The sequence below is a fragment of the Centruroides vittatus genome, unplaced genomic scaffold (assembly GCF_030686945.1).
Source record: "Centruroides vittatus isolate TY-2023 unplaced genomic scaffold, ASM3068694v2 contig_281, whole genome shotgun sequence".
Lineage (NCBI taxonomy): Eukaryota > Metazoa > Arthropoda > Arachnida > Scorpiones > Buthidae > Centruroides > Centruroides vittatus.
Genome location: NW_027121787.1, coordinates 30,816 through 51,757, shown reverse-complemented (window position 1 = coordinate 51,757; position 20,942 = coordinate 30,816). Strand labels below are relative to the sequence as shown.

Below are 20,942 nucleotides of genomic sequence, written 5' to 3'. Positions count from 1 at the left end.
ATGTTTACTGTTTTGAAAAGGCAAGATTTATTCTTTTTCTAATTTGAATGTTTTTTGAAATTAAAACTTTTTAAGGAGCCGACAGCTTTCGAGGCATTAATTGAAATTCGTTGTTTCTTGCGAATTTTTAAAAAGTATACAGAAAGATTCATCGATACACTCGACACAAGTATTTTTAATTCTAACATAATAAAGGTAACAATAGTTTATATTTGTCAAAATTCTTTCAGCTGCATATACTCGCATTAAACGTTTTTTAAACAATATTCCAGGCTATCGGGTTAAAAACCATTGTTGAAAGAGGTGTCGTCATGCATATTGTAAAAGAATCCTACAACACTCACGATATGATCAAGTTTGATAATTTTTTCTACGATCCCTATCTTTGTCGATCCGCACCTCTACAATATTTACTTGTACAAATCTTAGAACTGTGTAGACATTTTCGGCAAATTTTACTGGAGAAAGAATTCGATCCAGAAATTGAAAAGTCCTTAATACTTTTCAAAGGTAAGAAAACAGTTAATGTATATAAGTTGATAGTATTTTTATGTATCATTTATGTATTTTATGTTTTCTTCCAACTGTCACTAGTGACTAAATATATAAGACCAAAGAACTATGTAGTTCATATAAAGAAGAAAAAATATATTTCTTTTTCAGACAATACATACAACATGTGTCATTTTATGTGTGAGAAAGAACTTCTGGATAAAAAGACACATGTTGTATTTATTGTCTAAAAGAGAAATATATTTTTTCTTCTTTATTTGTACTCAATCGTCCTGGCTTATTTTTAAAAACTCTGTAGTTAGTCGCGAGTTTGCGCTTGACCAACAGACTAGCCACATGGAATTTTTAAAATTTTCTTGACGTGTCTAACGTCTAAAGAGGATTAGTTTTCCATGGAATGTCCTGCATATATTCGTATACAGGCAATCCTCTACTTACGAACATTCGACTTACGAACTTTCCAAGTTACGAACAAAGCTGACAAATGATCGGTTAACATGAGCGTGAGTAGATTACCTAGATATCAGAGTAGCGACACACGAGTCATCGCCGCCATGTTCTGTCGATCGACAATCACACGTGGTCTATGGGTTTACATTAAGAAATGACGATATTTTTTAGTTTAATAAAGCATTTTATTTCTAAAAGTTGTCTTTTCGAGTTACGAACTGTTTACTTGCGAACGACCGCTACGAACGGATTAAGTTCGTAAGTAGAGGGCTTACTGTATGTCTTCATCTGTCATGTGGTAACGGTCAGAAAAAACAGCAGTACACTAGACGTATACCAACAATGCATATAACATTAATATGTAACATTACTTGATTAACATTTTTCATAAATATTTCTTTTTATATTTTAAGGAGTAAGAAAAGAGAAGAAGGTAAAGCATGTAATTCTACATAATCAACTAGCAGTGATTATATATTGGTTGAATGTCTGCGTAAGGCTATTTAAACAACTGCCATCTCAAAACGATTCACTAATAAAGTAAGAATTCTTAATTATTTAATTTAGTTTAGTAATTAATCATACTATAGTAGGATAAATAATATAAAACCTATAAAATCTTTTAATAGGCGGGAAAGTTACGCAACTAATTTCAATTATTTTATTTTATTTATTAAAATTTTTAGCAATCGATACAGTTTATTTGATTATTCTGTATTTCTGGTGGGTCATATAATTAAACAATATTGTAAAGCTTATATTATTAGTATATAAGATACTAATGTACCCGATACGGATTTTGATATTTTTTATTGTATGCATTTTTTTTCCAAAAAAACGACGAATTATGCATGAAATACAAGGCACCCATTAAATATCTAAATCGAAATCTTAGCGAATTACAGAATGTACGATTCTGAATTAGAAACGACATGGTTACCCTCAAACCACACGACTCAAACTCTCGAACTCAAGCATGTGTCTACACTTTTTTACTGATGTGTTAAAATATGGGGGACCCTCCTCTCCGCTAACAAGTCAACCTGGTCTTCAGGTCGTTCCCTGACCATTCAGGTACACCCTACCAGAGAGCCGACATCAGAGAACGCCCCCCCAGCACTAGCTACAGTGGTGGCAGCGGCCACATCCCAAAACATAGCCATAATGGCTTAGCCCAAAAACCAAGCTGGGTCTGAGCACGCGGCCAAAAGGCCTCGGCCAAAAGCTGGGCGCCGAATGCTTCCCATGCTTTAGATCTCAGCAATCAGTCACCTTACAGGTACACAAACCCGTACCTTGATGCTAGGCAAAAAGCCGAGAAGTTTGCTTCGCTGTATTCTTGTTTAGCCTTACCCTTGATTTGATATCAAGTTTAAATATTAAAATAAATAGTGTGTGGCGCAATCTGTTATCAGATTTTATTTAAAATAATTTATATATTATTAATTATTTTACAAAAGCAATAAAATTTAAATTTGAGAAAAGAAATGAGTTTTTAAAAATATGTAAATATCAATAACGGATAAAATCTTCGTTAAGTCCGATTTCTCTCGAGATATATCACACGTCACTTACACATCACCCCGCCCCCTTAATCTTTAACAGCCAAAATTTAATATTATGCCCCTTATATACAAGCTACCATGCCAAATGTCATTTCTTAACCATTACGCCGCCATTCTATGATATTCACATAATATATGTCAAAACACACACACACACACGGAATTTAACCCGTGTTTTTTCGACTTATTTGAGTTCAGGAAATCTCAAAACATGGAGAATTGCGAAAAGTCTGGAGGATGAAATTTGACACGATTTCAATATTTTCCATTGTTATGTATACAAAACAGCCGTAAAAGTAAAAATAGCGAGGTTGAGGCCGAAGTTTTCAACGCGAAAACGTGTACGTCAGACGTTCAGCGCCGCTTTCCTGTAAGCCTAGAAGTTTGACCATGGCCATTGGAATTTAGTGCATGATTCCACTGATTTTTTAAACGCCATTGTTAAACTTTCTAGGAAAGAGGCGCTGAACGTCCGACGTACACGTTTTCGCGTTGAAATCTTCGGCCTCAACCTCGCTAAGAAAACTTATAATTCATGGGGAAAAGTTTTGCTGAAGAAATAGCATTTCCTTCACGATTACTTACAAATCACGCATCAGTTTGACATAATTTCTAAAAATGAAAGAACGATCTGGCTGAACTTTTACAGAAATTTCAATAAAGTGATTAAAAGAGAGAAGCTATCAGTGTAGACAATATTGTTATCATTAAATCACGATTCTTTCATTCTGAACGTCAAACTTGCGTATGAACCTCATTACAAACATACATATAATTTTTAATGTTGGAGCTATTTTAATTTAGTGTCAATTTTATAGCCAAAAAAGTGGTGACTCTAAATCGAAGTTTTACAATCAAAACATATCTGGAGCGAAGCGTTAGGGATGTGGATTACAGAATTGTGTTCTCAAAATTTGTTAGATAGATTTCGATTAAACTTAGCCATTTTCATTGTTTGCGATAAAAATGTAGAAATGAAATGAATATAAATGTCGAAAACAAGGATCCATAATTTCGTTATCGATATAATGTGACAATGGCTAGGCTCCTTGAGCACGCCAAATAGAATTTACGGGTGAAATAAAAAACAGCATTGCGTGTACCTACCAAAAAATAGACGCAAAAACGAACAGAGCACAAGAACAAAGCAATTGGTTTGGATTGCTTTTAGTTTTGGTTTTATTCGTATACAGCAACGCGACACACGGATAATTTGCCTAAGAGGAATACTTTTGAATGTAACTTTTATAGGAAACTGGTTTCTTATTTAAGTGTTACTAACATGAATAAAACCTGGAAAACTCCACGTAGCCAACCCGTTTGCCAGGAGCGAAGTCACAACAAGTTTTCAGTGATTTTATCCACATTCCCACTGGTGGAAATTGCCATTGATTGCTTCGTTCTTAGATCATCTCTTTGTGTGAATCTTAAGGCAAGGAACATTTCCGTGTGCCGGCCAGTACAAGGACCGTTTTTTCTATGACCGACAGGGCTACGAGAATAGCTTTTCACGTAATCGGGAGTGCAAAGATTCCTTTTTCGTGGCGGCAAGTGTAAAGTTCACCTGACCGCGATCGTTAGGTACAGGGATCGCTTTGTCTATGTCTAACAAGTGCAAGGATTGCTTCTTTTTATCGGCTCCGCCACAATTCTATTGCGATACGACAAAGATGCACGATGTCCTAGTAATTTTTAAATACAAATATATAATTTTTGGATTTACATATTTTATACTTTATTTAAATTTATCAATTACTCTAATATAATTTACAATTACTTACAGAGGCGACGGTAATAGACTATTGTTGGACGAAGAATGTGACTTGGACTACCTCAATATAGATTATACCAAATTATAAAATTTCAAATTATTATAAGACAGAATTTCACTTCTATGTTTATCGTACTTTTACTGAATTTAAATCGCTAAAATTGATAGTCAAAGTTTTGATAATATTTTTATTTCTGTACATTATTTTAAAGCCTGAATAAAATTTCCACCTAATATTTTGGTTACTGATGGTTTCCATTGTAAGTTCTTACGAATTATATATACATCGTGGGTTATGAAACTGGTGCTTTTTAAAATCATAACAGAAAGTCGTGTTTTCTCAATACTATTTTTCCGATTATTAATAAGTCTTCGTCTATAATTTCTAAGGAAAATGCTCAATAAAACTAAGAGTCAATTTTTAATGAGCCACTATGTTAGGTCCATGTATATAAAGAGATCTTCTGCCGAACTACCGTAATAAAGTACGCTTTTTGTGTAGTTTTATAAGTCACCAGACATTCAGTGTTAAAACAATGGTTTAGCATCACACAGATTATTAGTACAGATGATTTCTCTCGAGAAATTTTTTGCCAAATGTGGAAATCTCTTATGCATGTATTTTTTTTTTTTTTTCGTAAATCAAAACTGCTCAGGACAGTATATGTGCCAAACATTTTTAAGATTTACCCGATAGTTCTTTCTAGAGACAGTTTTCAGTTATAAACACTCTGCTTGTTGTTTCATTGAATTATACTTTCAATATTGCTATTTTCCTTAATTTTTACTTACTTAATTAAACTATTAAAGTTCATTTAATAGTACGAATAATTTCATACAAGTAGCTTGTTTACTTAATCGAAACCAAAGTATAATTAACACTGCAAATAGATTTGTAGCTTTTCGAAATGAACTTTCACGTATAGTTAGCTAATTCTCTGCAATTCGTGGAATATGTTGAACACCGAAAAAACATTCCCTATTGAATGCTAATATAGGTACAATCGGGTACATTTTTGTAAATAAGAACAATGCGCTTTTGTTATCTGCATTGTGGTATACTGACTGGCTGAAATAAAACGCTATAGATTCGTATGCCACGAAGTGCCCCAGAAAAGTAAATATTTCTCTCAGTTTATCTTCACTTCTGGTTAGTTTTATTAACGTAGCTTTAATTCGCCTTCCTGAAAACACTATGCATCTGTAGTTTTCGTGACGTTTCTTGACGTCTTGAAGATTCTAAGCCTGCTAACGCGCATTTTGGCATAACGTTTAACAGTCGGTGGTCTATTTTGCAATCCAAGAACCATAAAACACATTTTGTTTCTTCATCTGGAATTTTCGTAAGTTTTGAAAAGTTCGTCTTATTCGGCTCTAATACCCGTTCGCACCGAGCATTTCAATCTAGATTGTGACAAGGTCAGCGACTATGCCTTGGTGCGAACACCCTCGACCGTTTCAATCTCGACTGAAATGACGTTCAATCGCGATTGACTGGAGAGAGTTTTTGAAACTAGATCCAGTCATAAGAGAGATCCCACAATCCCACGCGCGCAAGAAAATACAAGATGGCTACAGAACACGTGTCGGGCTATCGGCAAAAAAAAAAAATAGTTGTTGGGAGAGACGATGACATCTGTCTATTATTAGATATATGGCAAAAAAAAGTATTTATTTCTAATCAAAACTTCCATTTTGTGTGTTGGTGTTCGTGACTTACCGAGTAGTTATGCCAGTTTTATCATCGCTTACAATAGCCGGGTTATTCTCAAGCGAGTTACCTGTGCGAACGGCACGACGTTCGACTGGCGACAGTCACAATCCAGATTGTAGGCAAATCGAGATCGAAGTGAGTCGTGGATTGTGTGCGAACGCTACGTATAACATTTCTTGAATTTCCACTGACGACAAAGTAAATCTGTTTATGTTCACAACCGGGAAAGACGGAAAAAATGCAATCCAAACGTAAAATAGATCCGAGGAAAATTCCTGTTTCGATTTTTCTTTAGCAACAAAGGAAAATAATTTAGAATTTAACATTAAAATTATTATTACTTTTGGTGGTAAAACATTGCACAATACTTACTGTATAGTTTATTAATTCCGAACTTGAGTGGATCGTGTAGTTTTTTGTCGCATAGATGGCAATCAACACTCCAACTATTATCGAAACCCACAATATAGTTTTGGTTTTATTCTTCTTCTTTAACGTAGTGAAACAAACAAGAAAGTGAATTAAAAGCAATAAATTGCATTACCGAGCGTGGCAATATTTATAAATAGTAACAAACATTAAAATTTATTATCCCTTAGAACTTGGCATTTAAGATTTTACGAAGTTTCTGAACTTAAATAATAATATTACAATTTTATCTTCACTCATCTTAAAAGTGCATATATACTGTACATTAATAGATTATTCTTTTTTTTTAACAGCCTGATAACTATAGTTAGATATTATTGGGCTACGATTTGAAAATTGCAGACCTATACTTATGCTGACAATGTCACATATAAGTAACTGGTCATTAGTTTTTTTTCTTTTGTAATCTTTTATATTTTATGTGTTGAAAACTATTACAGTAGAGAACAAAAAATCGCTATCAATTGGGGACTGGAATTGTTCAGATTAGTGGTTTGTTTCGATTACCGATTATGTACGAAAAAATATATTAACCTGTCCGATGTTCTAATTTTTCTCCGGCGTTTGGCGTTGGTGCGCTTCATGTTTAATTTTCGTCGATTTTAAGCCTAACGAAAATTTTTATAAGAATAATCGAGGCTATCGTATCGATAAAAATTATTTCTGCATTTTGTACAAACAAAATAAATATATTGAAAAATATAAAAACATGAAAATTATACTTTAGTAGTAAATTTAGTATAAAAAACTTTCGATTTAGCACGACACAGTCCGACTGAAAATCGTTCCGATTACCGGCGATTCCTATTACCGGGGTTTCGATTAACAAGTCTCTACTGTATTTTGATAAGAATCCGTGGACTTAAGCAGATTGACGACAAGCTCAAAGATACAAAAAATTATTGTTGATGCAGGAATGAATAAAATTATTAAATACAGGTGATTAGCGCCCCATCGAGAGGCTGATCACGAGAATTTTTTCAGACATTTTTAACACCTAAACGGGCAATTTTCGTAAAAATGCCTTCCCCAGAAATTATTTCTCCTTTGCGGATCGCTCCGCCTGTTGCTTTGCAACATCCAATCAAACGTAAACTGATCGAGTGGCCTTTCAGAAAAGCCTTTCTGCCAAAGGCGTATGTGGAAACTCGTTTCAAAATTAGTGCGTTGGTTAGTAAACAGTTTTAATACAGCTGGATAAAATTTTATTCACATAGCTTATCCAGCCGTGTTAAGGCTACTTTACACAGCCAAAATAGCGTTCTGTACGTTAGAATCCTTCAAATGCAACAGATTTTACTTCATCGCTTTGATACTTTTGCGGAAAAAGAAATCCGCTTGGCGTCTTACAGAAATCAAGTTGACTAAGTCGCAGTAGAAACATTTGTTTATTGTAACCGTTAATCAAGCTTGCTTGTTTTGTTAAAGTAACTTTCAGACTGCCCACTTGGTCGTAGCACTGAGTGGCGCCATCAGTCGCGTATACAACCGACTCATATGTACCACTAACAGGTAAGGAGTACCACTTGATGGCCTTCGTAAAAAATCGATGCCAAACGAGGATTTGTGTCTACATATCAGAGACAAGCGCTACTAAAATCCGTGTGAAAGCATACCTCCAATATACAACGATTTCAGTGGGAAAGATCAATGGACGTTATTGCATAGCGCACGCAAATTCAGCCATGTGCTGTACATCATACTTGCCCTGTTAACGATTCAGTCATGCCAATCATCTGCAGTGATACCTCGGTTTTCGTCGATAATCCGTCAGAAAAAATCGGCGAAATCCGAAACCGACGACAACCGAGGCGATTATTTCCATATAAATTAATGTAAATCTAATTAATTCGTTCTAGAAACTGCAAAATACATACCAAAAATACATTTTATAAAGAATAAACATTGTGTTTAATACTAAAAACAATAAGAAATAAATATAAAATAAATATAAAAGACTAATGTAAAGAATAAATGAACATTTAACATAGCATTCGAAGGGCTGCTAGCTCTGGAAACTTTCTTTGGTCCCACGATGAATCTAAAAGTATAGGAAAGAAATGCAATTCTTTGGCTAGGTGCGCGGGTAATGCTAACACAAGAAACAACGCCACACTGAGCAGGAAAACACGTGGGTCGCCCTATGCTTTCGCAAAATTAGCAGGTCACGAGAGCACGCCTATGAACAGAAAGACAAATTTTTCGCAAAAAGAGTCGACGATAACCGAGGTATTACTGCACCTAACTTAGTTCAGCGAAAAAATTTTGAATCGAATAACGTCACTTTCGTTCCAAACCGGAAGTTCGTATATCGGGACTTCTTGCCATTAAGGTTTCCACTTTTGGTGTCGAGTTTAATCGTTCTAACTCTGTTCTCGAGATTAAAAACAGACAGGCAGGCGTTAATAAGAATTTATTAGCTACAATGTTTAAAAATTGTGGCCATGTTCTGAAATTTAAAATATATAAAATAAGCATTTAATCAAACCAATAGCCATTTGGTTTGCTTGCTTACTGCTTGTTACTTCGTAGCACGCATGAAATGTATACTTAATGATGCTTTCAGATCAACATACGATAACATATTTATAAAATTAATGAGATTAATTACTCGGAAAGTTTAACAGAGAATTAAACAGACACTTAAAATAGAAAAAATTAGCGATACTACTTTATAAGTTTTTAACATACGCTAACTTTGACGTCAAAGAGTATTCTATTTCTATCAAAAATCCATTTTGCCACTTTTCTCCATGATCGACATACGCCCATGGCCCTGTTGAAATTTCGATTATCTAAAAATTTTAATATAGGTAGTACTAAGTATTCATAATTCATAACTGTCATTTCGGCAAGATTTTGATGAGTAGAAGATGTCTCTTCAATATCGGCATGCACTTTCATGTCTGTTTTCGTTTCAATAACTGAATATTACTGATTAAAAACTTAAATTAAATATTCAATATATTACTTCTGCCGGTAATTGCTAATTTCATATTATAGAACGAAGTGCGAATTACTATATTACACATGTAAAAATTCTGCGAATTTTAACAATAAATAATTACATGTTGAAAGATGCCCTTTTATTTTATAAATAACAACTACTGTATTTGAAATTTGTTTTTTCGGTTTACTGCGATAAAACAAGGCAATTCAACACGTAAGCGATTCACAAAGATCAGATGCCTCCAGGGAGGGCTTTTAACAGAAAATGGTTTCTATTCAGATGTTAGACACGAAAAGAAATCCCAGAAATTTTCACGTGACCGGTCGTTGATGAGGCTGGAACTAACAACCAATTATGGTTGTTCAGGGGTTCTATCCAGTCGGCTATTGGTGATCTCCTATTTGAAGTGAACCTTGCATACATGTAATTTATTTGTTTAGTTAAGTTACAGCCAAACAACACTTGGGCGATTCTGACTAAGAGGGTGTGCCTTCCGAAAGGTCTTTTTAAGGCTAACTGGCCCTATTCAGGCGTTTAACACGTGGAAAAACTCGTAAAACTCAACGTGGCAATTTTGTCTTGGCGATCACTTGGGCGATGTGACTAAAGACAAACGAACTGCAGAATTATTAGGCTATAAGTTTGATGTTTCTATTAAAGCAGCCAAGGTAGACAAACGAAAAATACTAAAGAGCCAGAGAAGTACTACAATCAAAACGAACTAGAAATCTTACAGGCTATGGGTGAACAAACACATAACATCTGTTTTCTCCTAACTGCAATGAACGCGATTCCACTCACATCAATTTAATCGAAAAGGGCATTCTCGGTAGCAGGTCTTCCTATTTCTAAAATAAGAATCAGATTGAGTGATTGGAAGTATTGACTATCTTTGCTTTTTAAAATCTTATTATAAAAATGTTTTATCAAAGAACGAAAATTACGTTTTAAGTTAAAAGTTTGATCTAAGTTTATTTTTTTTAAAAATTTCATCTCAATTCAAAGCGTTCATTTGTTGTATGCAGTTTCTATCAAACTTTAATAAACTTTTTTATTTGTAGAAAATTTCTACGTAATCCAAAGGTAATGTTTAATATATAAGTTATGCGGCATTACTAATATGATATTAAATGTTGCAAACGTATTAAATTACTTTAAAAATAAAATATAATTATATTTTGTATATCATAAAAATAATTATGTCTATTCCGGCATTTCCCGGGTTCCTGGGTAACAGGTTACTTTTCCCGAAATCCAGGGACAAGCAAAAGACCAGGAAGTGAGAACCCTTAACTTAAAGTACAGTATTACTTTCCCGACTGTCATATATAATAGAGGGAAAGTAGGTCGATCGGTAAAAAAAAAATCACTTTTGAAGATTTTTACATTTTTGGAACTTATGACGCCTAGAAACGTCGAGAAATGCGAAAAAATTCGGGAGTAATTTTTATATATATGAATGTGTGGATGTGTGTTACACGATTTTGGTTTATTTTTTATATAAATAATCAATAGAGAGCCAAAAGGATGTCATAAGAACAAATACACAGTTTTTAATTACTTTTTTCACAAAAAGTTCTAAAAACAATGAGAAATTTACTTGAAATTTACACAGCAAGTTATCTTAAAATATGATTTGTGATATGACATGAACCATGACAATGCAATCTTACTATTCAAAATAAAAAAAAAGTTCAGTAATGTTTATAAAAATTGGTAAAAAATATAATTATCCTCAGGTTCTGTGTCATATTTTTTCAGTCAACTGAATTACTAATACAACATTAGATGTTGTAATGTGAGTCAGCAGGTATACATAAAAGAAACAGATGGTAAGCGTGTGCTTTCATTTCTTTGTCAGTTCATAACCGTTCGTGTTATTTAGTTAATAATGGCCACTATCGATCAGATCGAAGAACTCAGACCTAAATTAAGTAAGTATTTTCATTTAGTTAAATTTCTAATTTAGAAAATTAACTTAAAACATACTCGTTATAATAATTATCGCTATTTTAACTACAAGAAATATAAGTTTTTCCTATTAAAACTGGCAATTATGCTGCACATTAATGTCCAGAATTAAAAACGGCTTTAAAGTAATTCAACATGCTTCATACGTAGAAAAAAGGTTAACTTCACTAAGTAGTTGGGAGTTCTGTTTAAGTGAATGTCGGTTTAAATGTGGACATTATATAAACGTACATTAATATGTCTGATGTAATGCTCGCATATAGTGCATCCTTCTAGATGTATGCGACTCCTACATCGCCCTATATTTTATTTACTGTTGCAGAATGATTTGTATATATTGCACATGTTTATACTTTTATATTATGACCTAGTTAAATCTTCTAACTTATTTAAAGCTGTTAATCATACTTTAAATTTTTATTTGTTTTCCTTCACATCACCAACATATACTTTACAGTATGTCGTGGTTGAGAAATAAACATATGTTATATTAAAATAGCAAACTCCCAACCTCTGCACTAAAGTATAATTTGTTATAAAAAAAAACATTTTTTTCAACAACGAACTCACTGGGACTGCTTCTTTGCTTTATTGAGGCTCTTGATACTATTTGCTTTATTAAGCCTTTATTTCTTGGTACGTAGAGCTCTTAATACTATATGATTAAAGCTTGACAAAGCATCTGATTAACTGTGAACATGCAAACTTCAGTAAATCGTATAATTTTAGCAGAATATAGTATTTATAGACATATTTTTTCGGTGTAGATTTTACCCACAAAAATATCAATAGGTTTTTCCTATATATACAATTATGTAATTTATCTATACTTACAGGATCGGTGATACCTTCCAGATGTAGAGTATGTTTCGGCCCATCGTGGAACGATTATTATGGTAGTCACGCCTGTAAATGTTGCTTGAGGTTTTTCATCCACAGTATCCGGACAAGACGAGAGTACAAATGTTCGTACTATGGAAAGTGCAATTTTCTATACATTCGTATACGTAATTGCAAATATTGTCATTTGAAAAGGTGTTTTGATGCGAGGACTCAAACCGATCAGATTTGGAAACCATTCAAATGGATGGTACATGAAAGATGTGACAGAATATATATTTAGAGCACCAATTACGGTAACTATTTCTTATAACTTTGGATTCATTTTTTCCTTTTATCTTTCTAGAATTATAAAAATTCTATTTTAGAATTAAGAAAGAATTAAGTCTTAAAAATTATTATGACAGAAATAATTGAAGTACTACAGAAGTTCTTTAATCGGATAATTCAAAAAGTTTTTTTATTTAACATTGGACTACTTTAAGAGTGAATTTTACAATTTTTTGCATGATTATCTGGCATCTATGTTGAAGCAAACAGCAAGTTGTAAGAAACGTTCTCAATACTTAAATTATTAAAAAAAGGCTATATTATCTTCATTCCTGTTAATAAGTTTTTTCAACTGATCCCGTGAAAAATATTTTAACGGAGTTTTACCGTTAAAAAAAAACTGCCCATTAGTGGCCAATCGGTTCCGGTTTCTAAACACTGGCGGCCGATTGCAGAGCCATCGTTTAGAGGCCAACGGCGGTTTACAGATCGGATAGACCACGGTTCAGAAAAATTCCATTTCAGAGACAGCGTTTCTCGCTTGCCACAGTTTAAACAGCGATTAGAAAGTAGTTATTTGACCTACTTTCTAGACTCACTCGACACCAGGTTTAAAGGGCTTTTTGTAGTTTTGTGGCGGAAAAGTTTAGATAAAGAATGGATATCGTTTTTTTTGATAAATGTTGTAAACGGTACGAATCGACAAAATTATTCATTAATTAATTGCTTGAAGCAAAAATAACAAAATTAAATACTTTAAATTTGTTTTAAATGTTCAAATTTTGATATTCAAATGGGAGAGGACTTAGAACCACGATTAATTTAAATTAGATGCATTTATTTACAATTCGAGTATCGTGTCGGTTATAAAACGTTAGAGGCCGAGGCATTTCGGGGTCATTGTCAGTGGTGATATTCGAAATAGTTAACAAAGGGTTCGCTAGCAGAAAATTTTTCCCTGACAATCACCGACAAACGAAATGGAAGTTTTGGCTAGAAATAAATACAATACCTTTTCTTGCGATATATCTAATAATCAGTGGCGTATTTGGAACGTAAGGAGCCCTGCTGGGCGAAGACCAGGTAACAATAGTATATTAGTGCTGTCGACCCCCTTTTTTTTAGGCAGAGAAATTTTTCATTCCGAATGGCACTGCTGATAATAGACAGATGTCATCATCTCTCGAAATACAATATTTTTTTTATTTCGCTGTCCATAACCCAACACGTGTTCCACAGTCATCTTGTATTATCTCGCGCGCGTGAGATTGTGGGATCTCTCTTATGACTGGATCTAGTTTCAAGAACTACTCTTGAATCGATCTCAATTAAACCTCGTTTCGGTCGAGATTGAAACGGTCGAGAGAGATCGCACTAAGACATAGTCCCGACCTTGCTCACAATCTAGATTGAAATGCTCGGTGCGAACGGGGTATAAAGCTCTAGTTTAGTAGTATTACAGAGTACGTAAAGTCTAGTTTAGTGGTAGTACGTATATTTTAATATATATTTAAAAAAAAAAACAAAACCACTAAGAAATGTTCCGTGTGTTTAACAAGGTTCGGAAAACTGAAAATTTTAACAACGGGTTCGGCCGAACCTGTGCGAACCTGCTGAATATCACGACTAGTCATTATAGTTACAGAACGTTCTGTTAAACAAACGAAACAATTTAAAGTATTACCGAAATCTTTTTATAGAAATAAAAAAAAATATACAGTCAAACCTGTTTTTATGCGGGGGATAGGGACCGCATAAAAGAAAATGCATTAAAAAAATCGCGCGAAACTTCACGAGTGACTATAAAAAATGGTTTTCGCAACACAATTAAAAAATATTTTTTTTATGCGGTAAATAGTGACCGCATAAAAAAAGTCTCACGTAGAAAATAACTCGAAATCGTACGAAGTAACTAGGAATTGCTTTTTTAACTCCTTGGGTTTTTTTCTGTAACACCTAATGGAGAAAAAATCCTCTAAGAATTTTAATTTTTATATTAATTAATTATTTCCACTTAAATACGAATCTAACATTAAAAAGTTAAAAATAATCGTTAAATAATTATTTTATTTGATAAATATAGCTGCAGGAAGTGTGATTTCATTTAACAAGGCCTGAAATTTCACACCTGCAGTCTAAAGCTGGAGGGGAGCTAACTTACCGCATCTGTTCAAATATAACATAATATTTATGGTTTTTATGCTATTAAAATAAGAGGGGACCGAAATAAACGTATGAGAAAAAAATTTTACTGAATAAAAAATGAAAAAAACCTGCTGATGTCATAGAAAACAACCAAGAAAGTTTTTTAAAATTTTACAGGAGTCAATTATGTTCCAATTTGATTGAAATTTTCATATACCGCACAAAAAAAATCGCACAAAACAGATCGCACAAATAAAAATCGCACAGAAAAAGACCGCACAAAAACAGGTTTGACTGTATAATAGTAATAATAAAATATTTAAAATTATTTATTTCTACAGTTACAAAGAGTGACAGTAATTCGATGTCGAAATAATTCGTTAAAAATCTATTCTGAAGACGAATTTCGAATTCAATACAAATTTTCTAAATATAAATTAATTCGTATTTTAAATCGTATTACCAACGAAATTAAACATCGAAATAGAAAATGGTCGGAATATAGCTGACGTCACAAACGAATAACACGATTAACCGAATGACTCTTAAAACAGAGGAGTAATGGCCAAGAAAGTAAAGCCAGTGTTTTGCCGAAGTTCGAGTAGACGGCGTCTAGAAATAGACGCTTGTCATCTTTGCAACGTATTTTAAACCGCGGTTCAGCCAGCCAACGTCTATAGGCTGTTCTGTTGTTAAACGTCGTTTAACGTAAACTCTGTCTCTGCAATCGGCTGTGGGAGTTCGGCAGTAGGTTCGCGCCTCGCCAAGACAGGCTGGCCATGTGGAGTTTTCCAGGTCTTCTCCACTAAGTAGGGTTCAGTTGCCTTTAAAAAGACTTAATAAAACGAACAAACTGTGTAAAAAAAGCAAGAAACACGCCCTGAGTTACTGATTTTGCTATCCCAGACTGACTCAAAGATTGGTAAAATATTTTGCTTATAAAATACGTAATTATTTTAAAAATATCAGTGACGCAAAAATATTCTTGCGCTCAATCTAAATGAGTACTATCAATAATCCGTATTTTAAATTATTCTAATAAATCATAAAATAATTTATATACAGTGGAACCATGCTTAACAAGCATAATTCGCCACAGAGCCTTACTCGTAATGCGAAACACTCGTCAAGCGAAACAAATTTCCCCATAGAAATTAATGTAAAATACGATAATGCGTTCCACGCCGAAATAACGCTCAAATGTTTTATGTATAACGTTTATTCAACAAAAATTATACAATATACACTGTTAAGGAGCGTGAATCATCATCATCATCATCTTTTCTTCTAGCGCAGAATGAATCACCTTGAAATGAGAATTAGATTTGCAGAAAAAAAAATCACAGCTAATATGTTTGATAAACACTCCAAACGATATGCCAAATTTTTGAATTATGTATAGGCTATAATTAAATATTAGAAATTAATTAATTTGACTAGAGGTAGGGAGTTATGTTTCCATCTCGTATTAAATTTAATAATTATAAATAGTTAATTTTTATTTCAGACATTTCTAAAATTCAACTTGGAATTGGTCATTAAATTTAATGACCCAAGAATTTGCATATCGTATGTTTATTATATAACGGGCTATGGTTGTTGATGTTTATAAATAATGTGTGTGAACACAAGTTTTGAAAAATATGTGATCGCAAGCGACACTAAGATGCAAGCGGAACGAGTGCTAAACACAAACTGATGGAGCATGCCGCATGCGCAGAAATCGGAACTTTTTCTCTCCTCATCGTTCGTTATGCGAAATATCACTGGTTAAGCGAAGCAATTCTTTACAATTTGTTTTGCTCGTTATGCGAAATAATCGTTGTGTGAGGTGCTCGTTAAGCGAGGTTCCACTCTATATTAATAATATAATTTAACTAGATTTTCTTAATTATTTAATTTAGTTAAATTAATCTCAATATAAATTTCCAAATATAAGAATATTATATGCAAAACGATTCAGTCAAAATTCGATTAGCGCCAGTCTATCCGCATTTGAAATTAACACTAATTCGAGTATTGGCTAAAATCAAAAGCTTCAAACAATGAGAATTTATATAATAATGAAATCTACACACAAATTTAAGTTTCAGAATTTGAGAGTCATGTAATTTGGTAAACTCATTGTGTCTTTAGTGTGTAAAAATGTAATTTGCAGAAACTGGAGTTCTCTATTTAAATCATATATTCCTACGAAATAACATTCACAAACTAACGCTATACTACAGTTTTTTCTACTTTTAGCTTTCTTTTCCCTATGAGCACAAAGTGGGCCGTTATCCGTATCCATCGTGGTTTGCTAGTTTTACAATGGGGCCCGAAATATTTAGAAAATCCGTCCACAAAAAACCCTGAAATTAAGGTTTTACTCTGAGATCGAATTTCAGGGTTTTTCGTGGATGAATTTTCTGGCTATTTCGGGCCCCATTGTAAGATTGGTAAACCACGCTGAGTATGGATAACGGCCCACTTTGTGCTAATAGCGCAAAAAGAGCTAAAGTTGGAAAAACCCTCGTATAGCGCCAGCTTGTAAATAATATTCCATCAGAATATATCTTGCCTTGACCATCCAGGAATATTACAACGATATTATTAATTAAGAAGGCGCTATATCAAGATTTGACTGTATCTAAAATGCGAATACATGTTTACTGTTTTGAAAAGGCAAGGTTTGTTCTTTCGCTAATTTGAATGTTTTTTGAAATTAAAATTTTTTAAGGAACCGACAACTTTCGAGTCATTAATTGAAATTCGTTGTTTCTTGCGAATTTTTAAAAAATATACAGAAAGATTCATCGACACACTCGACACAAGTATTTTTAATTCTAACATAATAAAGGTAACAACAGTTTATATTTGTCAAAATTTTTTCAGCTGCACATACTCGCATTAAACGTTTTTTATACAATATTCCAGGCTATCGGGTTAAAAACCATTGTTGAAAGAGGTGTCGTCTTGCATATTGTAAAAGAATCCTACAATACTCACGATATGATCAAGTTTGATACTTTTTTCTTCGATCCCTATCTTTGTCAATGTGCACCTCTACAATATTTACTTGTACAAATCTTAGAACTGTGTAGACATTTTCGGCAATTTTTACTGGAGAAAGAATTTGATCCAGAAATTGAAACGTCCTTAATACTTTTCAAAGGAAAGAAAACAGTTAATGTATATAAGTTAATAGTACTTTTATGTATCATTTATGTATTTAATTTTTTTCTCTAACTTTCTGCAGTGAATAAATATATAAGATCAAAGAACTCGGTAGTTAGTCGCGAGTTTGCGCTTGACCAACAGACTAGCCACATGGAATTTTTAAAATTTTCTTCACGTGTCTAACGCTAAAAAGGATTAGTTTCCCATGGAATGTCCTCTCTGAAAAAATCCCCTTTTTTGTGCATTGAATTGTCTTATCCTGACTATTTCAAATATTTAAAATAGCCGGAATGGCTATCGTGCATTGAAAGATAAGAATTTATCCTGCATATATTCGTATACAGGCAGTCCTCTACTTACGAACTTTCGAAGTTACGAACAAAGCCGACAAATGGCCGGTTAACATCAGCGTGAGTAGATTACGTAGATATCGGAGTAGCGACACACGAGTCATCGCCGCTATGTACTGTCGATCGACTATCACACGTGGTCTATGGGTTTACATTAAGAAATGACGATTTTTATTAGTATAATAAAGCATTTTATTCGTAAAATTCGTCTTTTCGAGTTACGAACTTTTCGACTTGCGAACGACCGCTACGAACGGATTAAGTTCGTAAGTAGAGGTCTTACTGTATATCCTCATCTGTCATGTGGTAACGGTCAGAAAAAACAGCAGTTACACTAGACTTATACCAAAAATGCATATTACATTAACATGTAACATTACTTAATTAACATTTTTCTTAAATATTTCTTGTTATATTTTAAGGAGTAAGAAAAGAGAAGAATGTAAAGCATGTAATTCTACATAATCAACTAGCAGTGATTATATATTGGTTAAATGTCTGCGTAAGACTATTTAAACAACTGCCATCTCAAAAAGTTTCACCAATAAAGTAAGAATTCTTAATTATTTAATTTAGTTTAGTAATTAATTATACTATAGTATGATTAATAATATAAAACTTATAAAATCTTTAAATAGGCGAGAGTTACGCATCTAGTTTCAATTTTTTTATTTTAATTATTAAAATTTTGACAATCGTTAAAGTTTATTTGATTATTCTGTATTTCTGGTGGGTCATATAATTAAACAATATTATAAAGCTTATATTATTAGTATATAAGATACTCGTAAAATGTACCCGATACGGATTTTGATATTTTTTATTATATGTATTTTTTTTTTTTCCAAAAAAAAACCGACGAATTATGCATGAAATACAAGGCATCCATTAAATATCTAAATCGAAATCTCAGCGAATTACAGAATGTACGACTCTGAATTAGAAACGACATTGCTATCGTCAAACCACACGACTCAAACTCTCAAACTCAAGCATGTGTCCAGACTTTATTACTGATGTGTTAAAATGTGAAGGACCCTCCACCTGGCTGACAAGTCAACCTGGTCTTCGGTTCGTGCCCGCCACCATGCAGTACACACTACCAGAGAGCCGACATCAGCGAACGCCCCCTCAGCACTAGCTGCAGTGGTGGCAGCGGCCACATCTCAAAAACATCGCCATAATGGCTTAGCCCAAAAACCAAGCTGGGTCTGAGCACGCGGCCAAGAGGTCTTGGCCAAAAGCTGGGCGCCGAATGATTCTTACACTTTTGTTCCCAGGAATCAGTCACTTTACAGGTACACAAAACCTGTACCTTGATGCTAGGCAAAAGGCCGAGAAGTTTGCTTCGCTGTATTCTTGTTTAGCCTTACCCTTGATTTGATATCAAGTTTAAATATTAAAATAAATAGTGTGTGGCGCAATCTGTTATCAGATTTTATTTAAAATAATTTATATATTATTAATTATTTTACAAAAGCAATAAAATTTAAATTTGAGAAAAGAAATGAGTTTTTAAAAATATGTAAATATCAATAACGGATAAAATCTTCGTTAAGTCCGATTTCTCTCGAGATAAATGACACGCTACTCCCATATCATTCCGCCCCCTTAATCTTTAACAGCCAAAATTTAATATTATGCCCCTTATATACAAGCTACTATGCTAAATGTCATTTCTTAATCATTACGCCGCCCATCTATGATATTTACATAATACATGTCAAAACACACAAACATGGAATTTAACCCGTGTTTTTTCGACTTATTTGAGTTCAGGAAATCTCAAAACATGGAAAATTCCGAAAAGTCCGGAGGATCAAATTTGACACGATTCCAATATATTCCGTTGTTTTGTATACGAAACAGCCGTAAAAGTAAAAATAGCGAGGTTGAAGCCGAAGTTTTCAACGCGAAAACGTGTAGGTCGGACGTTCAGCATTGCTTTTTTGTAAGCCTAGAAGTTTAACTATGGCCATTGGAATGTCGTGCATGATTCCTCTGATCTTCCAAATGCCATTGTTAAACTTCTAGGCTTACAGGAAAGCGGCGCTGAATGTTCCACTTACATGCTTTCGCGTTGAAAACTTCGGCCTCAATTTCGCTAATAAAACTTGTAATTCATGCGGAAAAGTTTTGCTGAAGAAATAGCATTTCTCCCAAGATTACTTACAAATCACATATCAGTTTGACATAATTTCTAAAACTGAAAGAACAAACAATCTGGCTGAACTTTCACAGAAGTGATTAAAAGAGAGAAGCCTTCAGTGTAGACAATATTGTTATCATTAAATCACGATTCTTTCATTCTGAACGTCAAACTTGCGTATGAACGTCATTATAAACATGCATTTAATTTTTAATGTTGGAGCTATTTTAATTTAGTGTCAATTTTATAGCCAAACAAGTGGTTTCTCTAAATCGAAGTTTTGCAATTTAAACATCTCTGGAGCGAAGCATTAGAAAAGCCTCTTCTAAGTGGGTTACAGAATTGTGTTCTCAAATTTGTTTGATAGATTTCGATTAAGCTTTGCCATTTTCCAATGTTTGCGATAAAAATGTAGAAATGAAATGAATGTAAATGTCGAAAACAAGGATCCATAATTTCGTTATCGATTTAATGTGACAATGGCTAGGCTCCTTGAGCACGCCAAATAGAATTTACGGGTGAAATAAAAAACAGAATTGCGTGTACCTACCAAAAAATAGACGGAAAAACGAACAGAGCACAAGAACAAAGCAATTGGTATGGGTTGCTTTTAGTTTTGGTTTTATTCGTATACGGCAACGCGACACATGGATAATTTCCCTGAAA

General features: G+C 33.5%; 1 long non-coding RNA gene across 1 annotated transcript; it reads right to left on the bottom strand.

Annotated features, from left to right (window-relative positions):
- Nucleotides 1-5,584: 5,584 nt before the first annotated feature.
- Nucleotides 5,585-6,568, bottom strand: LOC136972125 (uncharacterized). The gene is made up of 3 exons (XR_010880288.1): nucleotides 6,386-6,568; nucleotides 6,178-6,302; nucleotides 5,585-5,671 (listed from the first exon to the last, which is right to left on the bottom strand). It is a non-coding gene; the product is annotated as an uncharacterized lncRNA (long non-coding RNA).
- Nucleotides 6,569-20,942: the final 14,374 nt, after the last annotated feature.